Raw genomic sequence first — 15,857 nt, 5'->3', positions numbered from 1 at the left:
GAAGTGTAAGAGGAATAAGTTAAACTTAACAAAATCCACCAATTATCTATGACTAACCTCAGAACTTTATACAAAATAAAATGTCGCGGGGCGCCTGGGTGGCTCAGTTGTTAAGCGTCTGCCTTCAGCTCGGGTCATGATCCCAGGGTCCTGGGATAGAGCCCTGCATCGGGCTCCCTGCTCAGCAGGAAGCCTGCTTCTCCCTCTCCCACTCCCCCTGCTTGTGTTCCCTCTCTCGCTGCCTGTTAAAAAATAAATAAATCTTGGGGCGCCTGGGTGGCTCAGTCGTTAAGCGTCTGTCTTCGGCTCAGGTCATGATCCCAGGGTCCTGGAATCGAGCCCCACACATCGGGCTCCCTGCTCCGTGGGAAGCCTGCTTCTCCCTCTCCCTCTGCCCCTGCTTGTGTTCCTTCTCTAGCTGGGTCTCTGTCAAATAAATAAAATCTTTTAAATAAATAAATAAATAAATCTTTTTAAAAAATGCCACGTATACATTTGTATTCATAATTTCCCTACAGAACGCAGTATTTCAAAATACTAACCACCTTTTCTAAAACTGATATAAACCCATACAGTAAATGTATGGCCGATTGTAGAGTACAGGATAAAAGAGCCTGGAGACTTAGAAATACTACCCAATTCCAAAACAACTTTAAGTAAACTGCTGCTCAGCCACGAGATGTGCAGATAAAATCAGCATTTTATATAGATTATTTCCTTACTCACCGATAACCTAATTCCAATCTTTAATCCAATTTTCCTAAAGCATCAAGTACATCCATTTATTCTCAAAATAACACCATGTGTGGCGACAAAACATTTAAAATGGCGTTTAACGTCCCTTCTCCCCAGCTACAACCGCAAGCGAGTCCGACAGGGGCCATGAGCACACGCAGTCCCACTCCCACCCAAGACTCCCCGCGACCAGCACACACACCAGAGTCCTACACCCCCTGTCGGGTCTCCCGGGGCAACTGCCATTGCAGAGGACAGGCAATACCAGGAAAGAGCGAGCCTGGGAGGGGCTGAGACACCCGCCCCGTGCCTTCTCTTCTCAGGTGTGCCCAGGACCAGGAAGATTCCTTCCGCTCTCTGCGGACTCTGCCGGGAGAAAGGGGCTCCTCTCCTGCATCCAGGTGCCAAGAAGGAAGCAAACGTTATGTGAAAGAGCCGACCACATAAACTAGAAGCACAGGTGCCCACAAAGGCCTCAGGCAGGTAGAAACTGCAGCCAGCACACAGGTGAAACCTCACTGCCTCACGGGGTGAACTGTTCCCAACAGGCAGCCATTAACCCTGAAGCCATCACAATGAAAGAGAATTTGAGAGCTCAGTCCCTTGGTCACACCAGCCACATTTCAAGGGCCCCACAGCCACATGTGGCTACTGACCTCACTCTGGATAGCACAGGCAGAGAAGAGAGCTTACAACTCATGGGTTGAGTCTAAAACAGCCCAAGAGAAATCAATTCAAGGTTAAAGGAAATTTAGGAGTGGGAAGAGAATTCTCTCACTAATCTTTTCTAGTGGATATTCTGACACTTCTCTCATTTCCCACTAACCGGACCTACTACTATATTTAAAGGAAGCTACAGAAAAGCAACACTTTCTTTCAGTTAAGAACAAATGCTTCTGGGGCGTCGGCCTGGCTCAGTCAAAAGAGCATGCAACTCTAGACCTCGGGGTTCTGAGTTCGAGCCCCACGTTGGGCGTAGAGACTACTTAAATGAATATAAATTTTAAAAAAATGCTTCTTAGGACAACAGTTTATTAATCCATGAAATTTCCAACAAAATATGCTTGACCAAGGTAAAAAAAATTAACTCCAGCTCTTTGGTAAACCCACTAACCTAATCCCCATTACCCAAAAGAACTACACCTCATTCCAATAAACTTAACCCACAATGTCAGGGCTTTCAGAAAGCATGTCACAGGGGCGCCTGGGTGGCTCAGTCAGTTAAGCATCTGCCTTCGGCTCAGGTCATGATCCCAGGGTCCTGGGATCGAGCCCCGCATCGCTTCTCCATCTCCCCCTCTCCCTGCTTGTGTTCCCTCTCTCACTGTGTTTCTCTCTGTCAAATAAATAAATAAAATCTTTAAAAAAAAAAAAAAACTTTAAAAAAAAAAAGCATGTCACACAGGTCATTGGTACCTAAACACAAGTACCATATCTCTCCCTCTGTACTTTTTAAGATTTTATTTATTTATTTGACAAAGAGAGCCTGAGCAGGGGGAGCGGCAGAGGGAGAAGCAGGCTTCCCGCTGAGCAGGGAAGGCGATGCGGGACTCCATCCCAGGACCCTGGGATCATGACCCGATCTGAAGGCAGACACTTAACCCACTCAGCCACCCCCTACACTCTCAAATAAAATTTTTAAATAAATAAATAAATAAAAATACCAAAAGCATTCTGTTCTTCTCGAGGTCTGCCCTTGGGTAAACTGTTCTACCAGAGCCCATTCTATGGGGGGGGGGGGGGGCAGGGAAATACCCAACTCCAGTTCCCTCCAGCCCTCCCTGTCCTGCCTGAGGGAAGAACTGGAAAACCCTGGTGAAGTGGACCCCACAAGGTGGAGACCTACTCCTGGATGGTGGAAACCTTCCCCTCCCCCCACCTGATCTCCACATCACTGAAGGCCTGTGGGCAGCAGCTGCTTTGGCCCATCCCTCACGCCCACCTTTAAACAAAACATTACAAGGCACACTAGAAGGCAAGACACAGTCTGCCAAGCTTAGGCAAGCATCAGGAAAGGCACACAGCAGAAATACTGCAATCATCAAACCAAGAATTTGGTAAAACTAGGATTAATACGCCAAGGGCTTAAATGCAAAATGTAGACACCATGCTAGAATAGATGGGTAATGTCAGTGGAGGTAAAAATCCTAGGAGTCAAATAGAAATGCCAGGGATCAAAAGCCCCAGCAGAAATGAGGAATGCCTTTGATGAGCTTATTCGTAAACTGGGCATGGCTGAGGAATCCGACAGAATGATGGAAACTCAGAAAACTGGACAAGGGGAAAAGCAGACTGACGATGGTGTGCCAACAAGCTGTGGGACAACAGCGGGGAGCAGGGCAGGAGGAAGAAAGGGGTGTAAACAGTGCTCTGAGGCATCAACCAGCTCTGAAAGAATGTGAAGCAATAAATGACTGAGAATCTCCCCCCAATTCACGTCAGGCACCAAACCACACATCCAGAAGATCAGAGAACACCATGTGGGATAAACGCCAAAAAACTACATCTCAGCATTATCACGCTCCGACTTCAGAAAATCAAAGACAAAATCTTCAAAGAAGCCAGAGGGGAAAAACACCTTACCTATAAGGAAACAAAAGTAAGAATTGCATCCATGCAAGAAAGGAAGGGATGAATTTCTTCCCTTGGGGGAAGGGGGGGTGGGAAATGACACCGACCAACCTCCAATTCTGCAGCCTGCAATATTATCCTTCAAAAGTATATAAAAACTTTCTCTGACCAACAAAAACTGAGGGAATCTGTTGCCAGATCTGCCTTGCAAGAAATACTAAAAGTCCTTCAAAGAGAAAGAAATGGATAGGACAAAAACTTAGACCAACCCAGATCAATGTAAGGAGCATCAGAGAAAGGGTAAGTGGATATAAAATAAACTTTCCCCTATTCTTAACTGATCCAACAGAGAACACTTCCAACAGCAACAGTGTACTTCTGTGTGGACATGCGTTTAGGTGCAGGTGGAATGAACAGAACCCGCATGGGCAGGAGGGAAGAACGAGGAGCTGTCAGAAGGCACCTGCACTCCCCACGGAGCTCTGGAGTGTCCCGTCACTGCGCACTTAGGTTAGCTGTGAGCGTACACTGCGGACTCCAGGGCAACCAGCAAAAAAAAAGGTAAAAAGGTAAAAAGGGTAACATGCTAAAAAGGAAAGAAAATGGAAAAACTAAAATTTTTTAAAAATTTTTTAAAAAAGCAAAGAAAATGGAATCACATAAAATGTCCAATTAAAACTTACAAAAAAACAGAAATGTGTGGGGGTGCCTGGGTGGCTCAGTTGGTTAAGCGACTGCCTTCGGCTCAGGTCATGATCCTGGAGTCCCGGGATCGAGTCCCGCATCAGGCTTCCTGCTCAGCAGGGAGTCTGCTTCTCCCTCTGACCCTCTTCCCTCTCATGCTTTCTATCTCTCGTTCTAAGAAATAAATAAAATCTTAAAAAAAAAACAGAAATGTGTGGAAGACAAAAGCAGCAACAAACAACACAGGCAAAACCTGTGAACATTACCAATTTGTTAGATGTTAATGCGATTAAATCAACAGTCACCGTGGACATCAAGGGCCTGAAAAAAGCTGAAACCCGCCTGACAATCTCCCCTGCACTGCTGACTGACCCACCCCATTCTCAGGCAGCCTCCTGTCAGGCCACGGGCTTTGCCCACTCACCCAACGAAAAGCACATCGGAAACCCAGGCACTCCTAAGAGTTACCCCCTCCCCCAACCTCCATTAACCAATCACCTACTAACCACCAGTGACCCCGTCTCCCCTACTTTCCCTCTCCCCACCTGTCAGCGCCCCGTGCAAACCCTTCAAGGGCTCCCATTTAACAGACTTTACCAATTTCTAGTCTGATTTGTACTTTTCAAGACTATCACCTTTAACGTTTTTAAAAATTGATTAATGGGGCGCCTGGGTGGCTCAGATGGTTAAGTGTCTGCCTTTGGCTCAGGTCATGATCCCAGGGTCCTGGGATCGAGTCCCACGTCGGGCTCCCTGCTCAGTGGGGAGCCTGCTTCTCCCTCTGCTTCTCTCTGTCTCTCATGAAATAAATAAATAAAATCTTTAAAAAAAATAAAAATTGATTAATGGGGGAAGCACCTGGGTGGCTCAGTCGTTAAGCATCTGCCTTCGGCTCAGGTCATGATCCCAGGGTCTTGGCATCGAGCCCCACATCAGGCTCCCTGCTCTGCGGGAAGCCGCTTCTCCCTCTCCCCTCCCCCTGGTGTTCCCTCTCTCGTCTCTGTCAAATAAATAAAATCTTTAAAAAAAATTAATGGGTATGCTGTAATATCCACAAAAACCACAAGTTAGAAATGCTAGTTATTTTTTCTGCAACAATCTGGATGAAAGAAGTTTCATTAATTTACTACCAAAAACTATCATGTACATCATCTTACAGGGGAAACAACATCAAAGGCTGCCATCTGATTTCATCCTACGTGCAAACCAGACCTCACCTTCTGTCTGCACTCTGGCCTGAGTGTATCCTCTGCCTGGAATGCTTGCCCTGTGCCCCTACCAGGTGCATTCTTCATCCACATCCAAAGTCAAGGTTACCTCCTCACCTGAGAACACACTTCTGAGTAGCTTTCTCGACACTGGATTGCATCTTATACATGCCTCCATTAGAACGTTCATCAACTTATCATACCCACAGGCTCCTTGAGGGCAGGACCCACAGCACATTACCTTTAGGATCTCAGTAATCCAATCCCCAACAAATAATGAGACTTAGTGAATTAGTGGATAAGTTATTCTGCACTACAGAACTTCAAGGAACTAGTAAAGTTCCTTCATGTTCCAATAGGTGAATAAGCTGAAGACCCATCTATTCCTCAGTATGTATGTTGTTGTACTCAGTAATGTAGATGTTGGTGCATAAAGGGTTTGTACTCCCTAATTAAATCTTCCAAAGGGTTCACTTTTACGGAGACTTCAGCAAATCAGCCAACATTCTGACTGGCTACCGCTTGGTCTAGACCAGGATCTTTTTCAGGTTTGGTCGGTCAGTAACACTCAGTACTCTCTGGAGGCCACCACCACCTACTTGCCCAAAGGTCAATTCTTGTGCCAAATTCGGAAATACACTAAAACCTTTTTTTCCCCCAATCTGTGTTCACCCAAACAACACTGCATGTGACATGAATGCACCTGCTGCCTGTAAGGCTAAAGCCAGGCAGTGAAAGCCATTTAAGTTAGCATCCAGGGCGCCTGGGTGGCTCAGATGGTTAAGTGTCTGCCTTCGGCTCAGGTCATGATCCCAGGGTCCTGGGATCAAGTACCGCTTCGGGCTCCCTCCTCAGTGGGGAGCCTGCTTCTCCCTCTCCCACTCCCCCTGCTCATGCTTTCTCCATCAAATAAATAAATAAAATCTTAAAAAAAAAATTAGCATCCAATTCGGGGTGCCTGGGTGGCTCAGGTGATGATCCCAGAGTCCTGGGATCGAGCCCCGCATCGGGCTCCTTGCTCCGCAGGAAGCCTGCTTCTCCCTCTCTTACCCTCCCTGCCTGTGTTCCCTCTCTCGCTGTGTCTCTCTCTGTCAAATAAATAAAATCTTTAAAAAAAGAAAAAATTTAAATTAAATTAATAATTAGCATCCAATTCAACTTTTCATAGAGCACCCAAAGTTGAATTTAGCAAATAAAAAACACATGTGAGGGCGCCTGGGTGGCTCAGTCAATTAAGTATCTGCCTTCGGCTCAGGTCATGACCCCACAGTCCTGGGATCGAGCCCCACATCAGGCTCTCTGCTCAGCAGGGAGCCTGCTTCTCCCTCTCTCTCAAATAAAAAAAAATACATGTGAAGTATAAAAATATACAAAGGTGACAATGTGATCTGATAAAGGGGTTAGCTACACAGCGGTCATCACACTGCAATATACAAATGTATTAAACAATACACCTCAAACATACAGTGTTACACGCCAATTTCATCTCAAAAAAATAAAATAAAATGCAAATAAAGAGTTCAGGATTAAATCACCAAAACGAAAAAACACATGTACTACAAGAGCAAACCCGTGTGAAAGTGTAGACAAGAGCAGAGTTAGCGGTCAGCCGGGAAGCACCCAGCCAACAGGGCAGAGGCCCTTCAGCGGCTCAGACACCGGCAGGGCAGTTTCCCCCGTGACAGTGAAAACAGTCCCATGGGGTGGCAGGCACTGGGCCACAGCTAACAAAGGAGACTGTCCTGTGTCAACCATTAGCTCCGACACCAGAAGGGCAGGACTGCTGTCCCATGTTTCTGCGTCAGGAAACCCAAGGCCCCAAGTTGGTGTGCACCCCGGGTCCAGAGCTGCACACCACAGTGGTGGTGCACCAGGAGGCCAGATCAGACCCCAGTGTCCACGCAGGGGCTGCCCTCCTCACCACCATGGTGTCGCACGAGTATCTCCCGAGGTACACTGCAGGACTTTCTGCGACAGGAAAACGTGTAAGATGCTGCCTCTCTGCCTTCCAGGAAGGCTACACCAATTTACATCCTAACCCAGCTCAGCAGCCTGAGGGTCCCCCGCCCTCAGAAACAGCACTAACCCGTCTGAACTTTCCAACCCGTTGAGTGAAGCCCACTCTATTCTGCACCCATGAAGTGAAGCATCTTTTCATGTTCAAGAGCTATCTGACATGCTTCCACTGAACTAATGGGTCTACATCTTTGCCCATTTTTCCACCTGTTGGCCTTCGTGATATTTTTTTTTTAAACCAACTCATACAAAGGCCACTAGAAGCCAAGCTTTAACTATTTGTCAGCTGAGTACCACGCACTGCTAGGGCTGAAAACAAGTGGTCATAGAGTGCTCCTACCCACATAAAACTGAGTGCAACTCACACTCTGCATTAAGTCCGGGAAGTACAGGGCAGGCACCACGAACAGTCCGTACAGGGGCTCCAGAAAAAGGAGCACGTACAAAGAGAAACCTGTAAAGATGGCAGTCTACAGAGTCACCCAGCATGCGTGGGGAAGGAATAAAACTTGTCTAATTGAAAATTCTTAGGCCCAATCCAAAAGCAGCCATCTCACCTAATACTATGTTAGCCTGTGAGTGTGTATTTTAAACAAGCACCCCAGATGACCGGTACAAATACTCATCTAGAACACAAACCCAAGGCTGCCAGTCTACTTAGCAGAATGAATTCTGACTAAACCAAATTGGCAAAATATTAAAATGTTACTGTATGCCCAATATATGCCAGATATTATATATCCTCATCTCCTCAAGGAGAAGCCTGTACCCGTTACACTGTACCCAAACGATCATGGCCTAGCTGCTCTCTAGAAAGATGGAATTCCCACTTCATTTCGGTTCCATTTCAACATTCCTGTCAACACAGAGACAAATCCTGTGGTCTACAGCTTTGGCTCATCTGGGGAGACAGCTGCTGGAGTAAAGAGATTAGTCCTCACAACACACCTGCCCACTAAGCGTGAATACCTTCTCCTTCCCAGTCTTTGGATGAAGGGTCTCTTCCGGCTATCTCCTAAGGGTTCAACCCTGCCCATTAAGATTCTTTCTCCGGGGCGCCTGGGTGGCTCAGTCGTTAAGCATCTTTGGCTCAGGTCATGGTCCCGGGGTCCTGGGATGGAGCCCCGCATCGGGCTCCCTGCTCAGCCAGGAGCCTGCTTCTCCCTCTCCCACTCCCCCGGCTTGTGTTTTCTCTCTCGCTGTCAAATAAATTCTTTAAAAAAAAAAAAAAAAAAAGATTCTCACTTTCTCCAAGTAGATGTTACAACTATGAAAAATGAGCTGGGGTATAAACACACACAGTACCCAAGATGCTCCCTCAGAGTAAAGGCTGGTAATTCAAATACCGTTTCTCTACTGTTGCTTGCTACTTTAACCCATATACCATGACCTGGATACCAAAACACCAAGTTCTGATTCTCAAAGTCAGCTACCATCTCCTATAATTACTCCACAGGTGAATTAAGCCATTATTATTTGCACTATGAGTTTTACTACTAGAGAATTCTTGATGATGGAATTCTGGGTAAAATAAGTCTGGTCCTTTTCTCGAAGTATCTGAGATTTCCCCTTTACTATCAAGAGAAAAAAGTGCATAGATTTCCCACCCAAACTGCCTTTACTAACTTCTATTCCTGTGTATCACTGAAAAAGTACCAGAAAGGTACTCTACGGGCTCCCAAACCTCTTGGTTACCTTCAAAAACTCACCTTATTCACTTTAAGACTTCCTCTGACCAATTTAACCACCTCATTTTTCTCTGAATACACGGACAATTTCTAAGAATACAGCCCCCTGAATCAAATACCCCTTATCAACTGCAGGCAACAATCCGCAGAAAAAGAAAAGCTCTAGCTACCAAGAGAACACTCCTGCTCCAAAACAAAGATGTAAGTTAAATACAACAAAATATCCAAGGAAACCACTAAACCAGTACAAATTTACTACCCCCTCCAAATACCACCTCCCCAGCCCACCCCACCCCTACCCCAGAAACAAGCTGTAGACAGAAATCTCTCTGCGGGATCAGGAAAAGATGAAGCATGAAGGCTGGTCTCAGAGAAAATGTGGAACCAGAACCCTCTCTTAACATTACCTTTACCTAGAGGACCTTACGTGATTTAGGAGGCACTGCTCAGCTTCTGTGTACTCCCGTCGTGAAACTTCTCTACTATCAGCTTTGACTATAAATACATCAGTGTTATTTGATGAGCTATATAAGGTGCTCCAGGATGACTTAGCTCTAAAAAGCCCTTTTCTGCACAGCTCAGTTGGCCCCCTTCAGTAACGAAACCTTGCTTTTACTACTTTGTGAAGGAGAAGGAAACCTCAAGAATACATGTGCCCAATGTGACTGCTATAAATACATCACCCTTAGACGTCTAAAATCCCCGAGTCAAGGTACTCAAGCGTGGTATACGACTTAAGACACCCCCACATTCCAAGGTGTTGGCCACCCACCAAATAAGAGTTTACTGACAGAAGTGGTCCTCTTTCCACAAGACTTTTCTTAAATACCTCTCTCTCCACCTAACATCTAACAAACCTTGCTCTGCTTGCAAAAAAAACAAAAACCTCCTTTGTTCCTTTCCAATCTGAGACTCAACACTGAAAATGGGAGAAAACCCTCCTTCTTGCACAACGCCTTTTCTTCTTATCCACCCACAGACTGCCTCTCGTTATACATTATTTTAACAGAATTCAAGCAAAAGATCGTATTAGCCACTGAACATATTCTGTCTTTAGCCTAAAAACCCAGCAAATCAAAATACTCATTACTTCTATTAACTCAGAAAAGGGATAACTGTAAAGAAACCATTTTTAAGGTTCTATTTTTAAGTAATCTACACCCAACATGGGGTTTGAACTTATAACCAACCCGAGATCAAGAGTCACACGTTCTACCGACTGAGCCACCCCAGGTGCCCCAAGAAACCATTTTTTTTAAATGTTTAATTTTTGTGTGGCATTAAGCTAATTTAGTGGAATACCGTTTGCTTAATGGAAATGAGAGCCCACAAGACATTTAGTAAAAAATAAATAAATCCAGGGGCGTCTGGGTGGCTCAGGTGGATAAGCGTCCGCCTTCAGGGTCCTGGGACGGGGCTCCCAGCTCGGGGCTCCCTGCTCAGGCGGGAGTCCGCTTCTCCCTCCCCCTCTGCTCCTCCCCCTGCTTGTGCCTGCTCTGTCAAATAAAATTTTAAAGAGGGAGGGAGGGAAAGAAAAAAGGGAGGGAGGGAGGGAGAGAGAAAGCTGGAGAGAGAGAAAGAAAAGAAAAAGAAATCTAGAGAAGTTCCCTGTGTGTCATTTCATTACCTAAGAATTCCCGTAACAGGGCGCCTGGGTGGCTCAGTTGGTTAAGCGACTGCCTTCGGCTCGGGTCATGATCCTGGAGTCCTGGGATCGAGTCCCACATCGGGCTCCCAGCTCAGCGGGGAGGCTGCTTCTCCCTCTGACCCTCTTCCCTCTCGGGCTCTCTGTCTCTCATTCTCTCTCTCTCAAATAAATAAAAATCTTAAAAAAAAAAAAAAAAAGGAATTCCTGTAACAAATACTGGGGGAGGGGCACCCACACGAAGTGAACTTCCCATTCCTTATCACAAAGCATCTACTTATGTATCTATCTTGTTACCCAATATGCCCTCAAGTATTCCTGAAACAAGGAAGCTACTTCCACTGAACTCAAGACCTGAGACCAGTGATTGCCAAAACCGGTAATTATCAACTATTAGACACTTAAGAGTCACAGCTAACCTTTCATTAAAATAAAACAGAACACATGGCAAGTACCCAGTCCTGGTACTCGTGAACTCAAATTGGGTATTTTTGCCCCCAGCTTTCCTAAAGTCTGGATTCCATTATTAATCACAAAAGGGTAATGAGGACAAAGACAAACCAGAAAGGATCCAATCCCAACAAGGTTTTCTCAGCACTGTGGGTCTGGGACGATGCCTTAGGCACAAAGGGAGCAGAGAAGTGAGGATTCCAGGCCTGACTGACCTAGAAGAACACACAGGGAGGTCCTGTAATCCTCTGGTGGTGAAAGGGAGAATGAGAATTTTAAAGGGTAAAAATCACATGCTACCTGAAAAAAAAAAAAATCACCCTTCCAAATACAACTGATCCTTGCAACTGAACTTAAGAATCCTAAAAAACTGGAGTATTTTGATAAACAAATACACGCCAAAAAAAAAAAAAACCAAACACCCACAAACCCTACAGTTCTATTGCCTCACAGCCTTTCAAAGTGGCTGTTTTTTACTTAGGATGGCCAAAACTCCTTACAAGTGTTCAGAGAGTAAAAGTTTTCAGAGAAAAACCAAGCTATGCCCAAATAAGGAGTAGCTTTTGAAAAAAGATAGTAGAGGTATAAATAGACTCCTGTCCACTTTTTTAAAACTACCTTTTTACTTACCTTTTAACTAGCTTTATAATTTTTTTCAAGATTTTTATCTCTAGACCCAACATGGAACTCCAACTTAAAACCCTGAGACCCACGCACCACCGAGCACTGACGGAGCCAGCCAGGAGCCCCTACCTTTATATTTTTTTTTTTTTTCAAAAATTGATTTTCCCCACCTAAAAGTGAGGTATTTAAAGAAATAGTAAGAAAAATAATAGGTATTTTTAAAACTTATGTAGGATATTAAAACAAAAACGGTCAACTGTGATTTTGTACGCCCCCCCCAAAAAAACACCAAGTTTGAAAAACACCTATAATCGATATATAATAAAAGCATCACAGTTCTCCAAGCTGAGTTACCCATTAAGTCATTTTCTCCAATTAGGCTTTAAATGGTCTTTCCAGGGCACCTGGCTGACTCAGTTGGTAAGAACGTGTGACTCATCACCTTGGGGTTGGAGTTCAAGTCCCACAATGGGGGCAGAGATTACAACCAACTGTCCTTCCATTCCTACATTACCATTTCTACCACTATTCTTATCTTCACCAACCTTGCTCTTCTTCTCACTTACCTCCTGAATTTGAAGTTCTCACAAATCCTATTTATCAAAGATAGGACAGCATTTGTTAATTCTTGCCAATGTCCCCATCCTAATTCCCTCATCAACCTGCAATTATGCCCATTTCACCACTAGGTGGTGTCCCGGACAAGTTAAAAGCAAACCAGATTTCTAACAGACCACCCCCACCCTAAATTAGATTCATTTCCAAGATAGGAAAAAAAGCAAAAAAAAAAAGGTTTTTATATATCCTGTCAAAATATCAACTTACAAAAAGAGGCTGATTCCACTCACCTGATCCTTACCAACAGACATCAGAAAAGGCATGTCATCACCCTTAACCATTAACCAACACAGCAGCTGACCTTTAATAAGGCAGGCCCACCAGTGGAAGGTAACAGGGAACATCACCAAGGTGACACAGTCAGCATTACACTGCAACCCTGGGAAACTGAATTTAAAATAACTCACTGAGGGCGCCTGGGTGGCTCAGTCGGTTAGCTGTCTGCCTTCTGCTCAGGTCATGATCCCAGGGTCCTGGGATCGAATTCCAGGTCCAGTTCCCTGCTCGGCAGGGGAGTCTGCTTCTGCCTGTGTGCTCTCTTTCTCTTTCGCTCACTCTCTCTCTCAAAATCTTTAAATAAATGACTCAGTTTTAAAGAGCCCTCTTTAAAACTAAAAAGTATGCATATGCCATCCCACCCCAAACCTGGTTTTTGAGTTTGTGAGGTTAAAAACTACTGATGGTGGGGAATTGTATTATATTTGGAACAACTGGATTTGTTTAACACTGTCCAAAACAGAATACAGAAGAAAATCGTTCTACCCTTAATTCTTACACCTACAAAAAATAATGGGTTTGCTGAAAGAGAAAAGCTATTGTATGCCACTTAATTGCAAGTACATTGCCATTCCCTGTCCATAATTCAGTCTTCAGAATATCACTCAAACAATACTCCCCACCCAGCCCTCCGGGTAAGTCTGTCCTGCAGCCGGAAACACCTCTCAAATATGCCAATGTCAAATCAAGAGAACAAATTTAAAACACTAATTTTTCTTTCTGAAGAGGGTGCTGGCCTCATCTTAAGTTCTTTAAAGGCTCCTAAACTCCCAATCTTGCCATCTTCTACAGCAAAAAGTCGAGGCTGCTTAGGCCCTTCTCAAAATCCAACCTCTCAGCCCACACAGCTACAAAGCCACTCCAGCAAGCCCATTTACTTCCCGAACTCGCATGTGCATAATCTGGAATATTCCACAGCTCCCGAGGTAACACGCACAACAAGCACTCATCGTTTTGTTTCACACCATACCAATACCCAAAGGAGCATGAAGCCCAGATTAAACTTCCCAGAGAGAACCTGAGGGTGGGTGGGCCAGAGCCGGGGACAGACGGCAGGGAAATACACCGCACTCTAACATTTTTGATAGGCACAATTACTAGAAAAAAATGATTCAACCTGAAAAGCAATCAGCAACAAGTTCAGATGGTAAGGTTTTGATATTTTCCTTTTGCTGGTCATTTTTTGCCGTCGGTGTTGGTCATTTAACCTGAATCTTTACTGACTCAATTCCAAGTCTTCTAAGATGCCGGTCAGAACTGAAACGGAAATGGTGAGACACGCAGCGGCCCCGACCCCTCGCGGCGGTGTGCCCTCCCCCCGCGGCCACTTCCCTTCTGAGCCTGGGTGACCAAGGGACAAGCGCTACACCTCTTCCTAAGAACCGCGACGCCCTCGGAAAACCTTTCTGAGACAAAGCTTGCGACTGACTCTCCTTGCGTCGGTTCTCTCCTTACTTGGGCAAAAGTTGATATAAACTTCAGTCACATAAACTACGGTACACTTGGAAGTCAAGCCCAGCAAACTGGCTTTTTCAGCTGAAATTAGGCATTTTGCTCAACAACAAACTTTTGAAAAATCCCTGGGAAGTTCCGGGAACGCGGCTTCGCGTCTCCTGGAGCCGCTTCCTGGTCTCCGTGCTTCGGAGCGCTGCCTCCTGCGAGGCTTCTGCTCTTCCTGAAAACCGACCTCGTTTCTGGCTCTAGACTCATCCACGTGGGGCTTTAAAAAAAAGGTAAAAAAACAGGCTCTCCCGCCGCGGGGCCCCTGCCGCTGCCGAGCCCGGGCCCGCGCCTGCCGCCCGCGCTCTGCACGGGCCCCGGCCCAACCGCCGGCGCGAGGCGGGCCAAGGGCGAACGGCGCCCCCGACTCCCGGAGCCCCCGGCCCCGCTCCGGGTCCCCGTGCGCCCCAGCCCGACGCCCACCCCGACCCCCCGGCCTAGCCGTCGGTGCCGGGAACCCGTAGTCCCCCCGCGACCCCCGACGTCCACCCGCGGCCGCAACCCCTGCGTCCCCCGCCTGACGCCCACCCTGGCCCCACCCCGGACCCCTGGCCACCGACAGACGCGCCAGCCCGACGCCCACCCCCGAAACCCCAGCCCCACGGCAGGCCTCAAGTCCCCGACCTCCGGCCCGAACCGACTCCCCGGCCCCACACCGGCCCGAGGCCCGACCCCCGCCCGCGGGAGACCCTCACCGAGGACAGGGAGCTGGTGGCGAGCAGGAGGCGCGGCGGGGCGGCGGCCCGGGTCCCTTCGACTCCGGCACGGCGGCGCTGGCGGCGGCGGCGGCGGCGGCTCCTCGCGCTTTCCTTTCTCTCCTTTCTCCGACAACAAACAGGAAGTGCGTCACGCGGCGGCGGCGGCGCGGCGACGTGCACTTCCGCCCGGCCCTGACGCCGCGCATGCGCCCCACCCCGCCCGCCTTCCCGAAGGTTCGTCGAGGCTGGACTTGGGCGGGGGTGGAGGGGAGGAGGCCCCGCGAGTGCTGCCCGGTGCCCTCCGATCCCGGCGGCGGCGGCCGGTCGAGGAGGCCTGGCCCTCGGCCGTCGGCCTCCCCCATTGTCCGCCCGCCGCGGCCTCCTGCAACGCTGGCTGGCGGGGAAACCCGCGGCCCGGGACAGGCGTCCTTGACGTTGATTAGCCCAGGCGGTCGTGTTTAGAAACTGCAGGCCCGGCTGTCGGTCTGCGCCGGAGCGATCCGTTTGTAAGCGGGCGTTTCTGTGCCGAGGGGACCCCGTCTCGTGGTGGGGAGGGAGGGTGACCGCGTCTCTGGGGAGCGCAGACCTGCCCCCGCCTGCGTGCCTCCGCTGCTCCGCTCCTGGAGCTGACCCCCCGCGCCCACCCCTGCCTGCCGTGCTCCGGCTTCCGCTCAGGGGCGGTGTCGAAGGTGGGGTCTTGGGCCCTTTCGGGGAGCCCGTCGGATTTCCTGGGTGTCTCCTATGTATGCAGGAGGCTTTGTTAAACTTCTCTTTGCTTTCCTGCCACTCGGTCTTAGGTCGGTTTAATTAGAAGAGCAAAGAACCCAGGAGCAAAGAGGGGACAACTCTTCTCCCGATCTAAGCCCCTGAGAGCCTTTAGTAGAAGATACTTTCAACGTTTTTTACTGATGACATCTGACTGGTAACCTTCAGCGTAGGCATCTGGAAGGCTTAGGTAGCTTTTTCCTACTCTGGGGGCTGAGGGCAGGCTGCCCCAAGATGGGCCACTCTTGGCATGAAGGTTATTTCGAGCTGACCGCAACGGAGACCCTGCGGGCTCAACAGAACTTTTTGCCCCTCCCTTAATTACATGGAAGAATCTAAATTGGGAGTCTTTCCAAGAACGCTAGTCATTACCAGAGAT

General features: G+C 47.7%; 1 protein-coding gene across 3 annotated transcripts in view; it reads right to left on the bottom strand.

Annotated features, from left to right (window-relative positions):
* Positions 1-14,838, bottom strand: part of DNAJB6 (DnaJ heat shock protein family (Hsp40) member B6) — a 69,840-nt gene extending 55,002 nt beyond the window's left edge. For all 3 annotated transcript variants that reach the window (XR_015766805.1, XM_028092382.2, XM_088018651.1), the window contains exon 1: positions 14,711-14,838. The gene's annotated coding sequence lies outside the window, so the exon portion shown is untranslated. The remainder of the gene's footprint in view (positions 1-14,710) is intronic.
* Positions 14,839-15,857: the final 1,019 nt, after the last annotated feature.

Source organism: Eumetopias jubatus, unplaced genomic scaffold (genome assembly GCF_037043125.1).
Source record: "Eumetopias jubatus isolate StellerSeaLion01/CBP00866 unplaced genomic scaffold, mEumJub1_p1.0 scaffold_14, whole genome shotgun sequence".
In the NCBI taxonomy this organism is placed as follows: domain Eukaryota; kingdom Metazoa; phylum Chordata; class Mammalia; order Carnivora; family Otariidae; genus Eumetopias; species Eumetopias jubatus.
The sequence above is the reverse complement of the archived record's forward strand: the minus strand, read 5'-3'. Positions and strand labels throughout refer to the sequence as shown.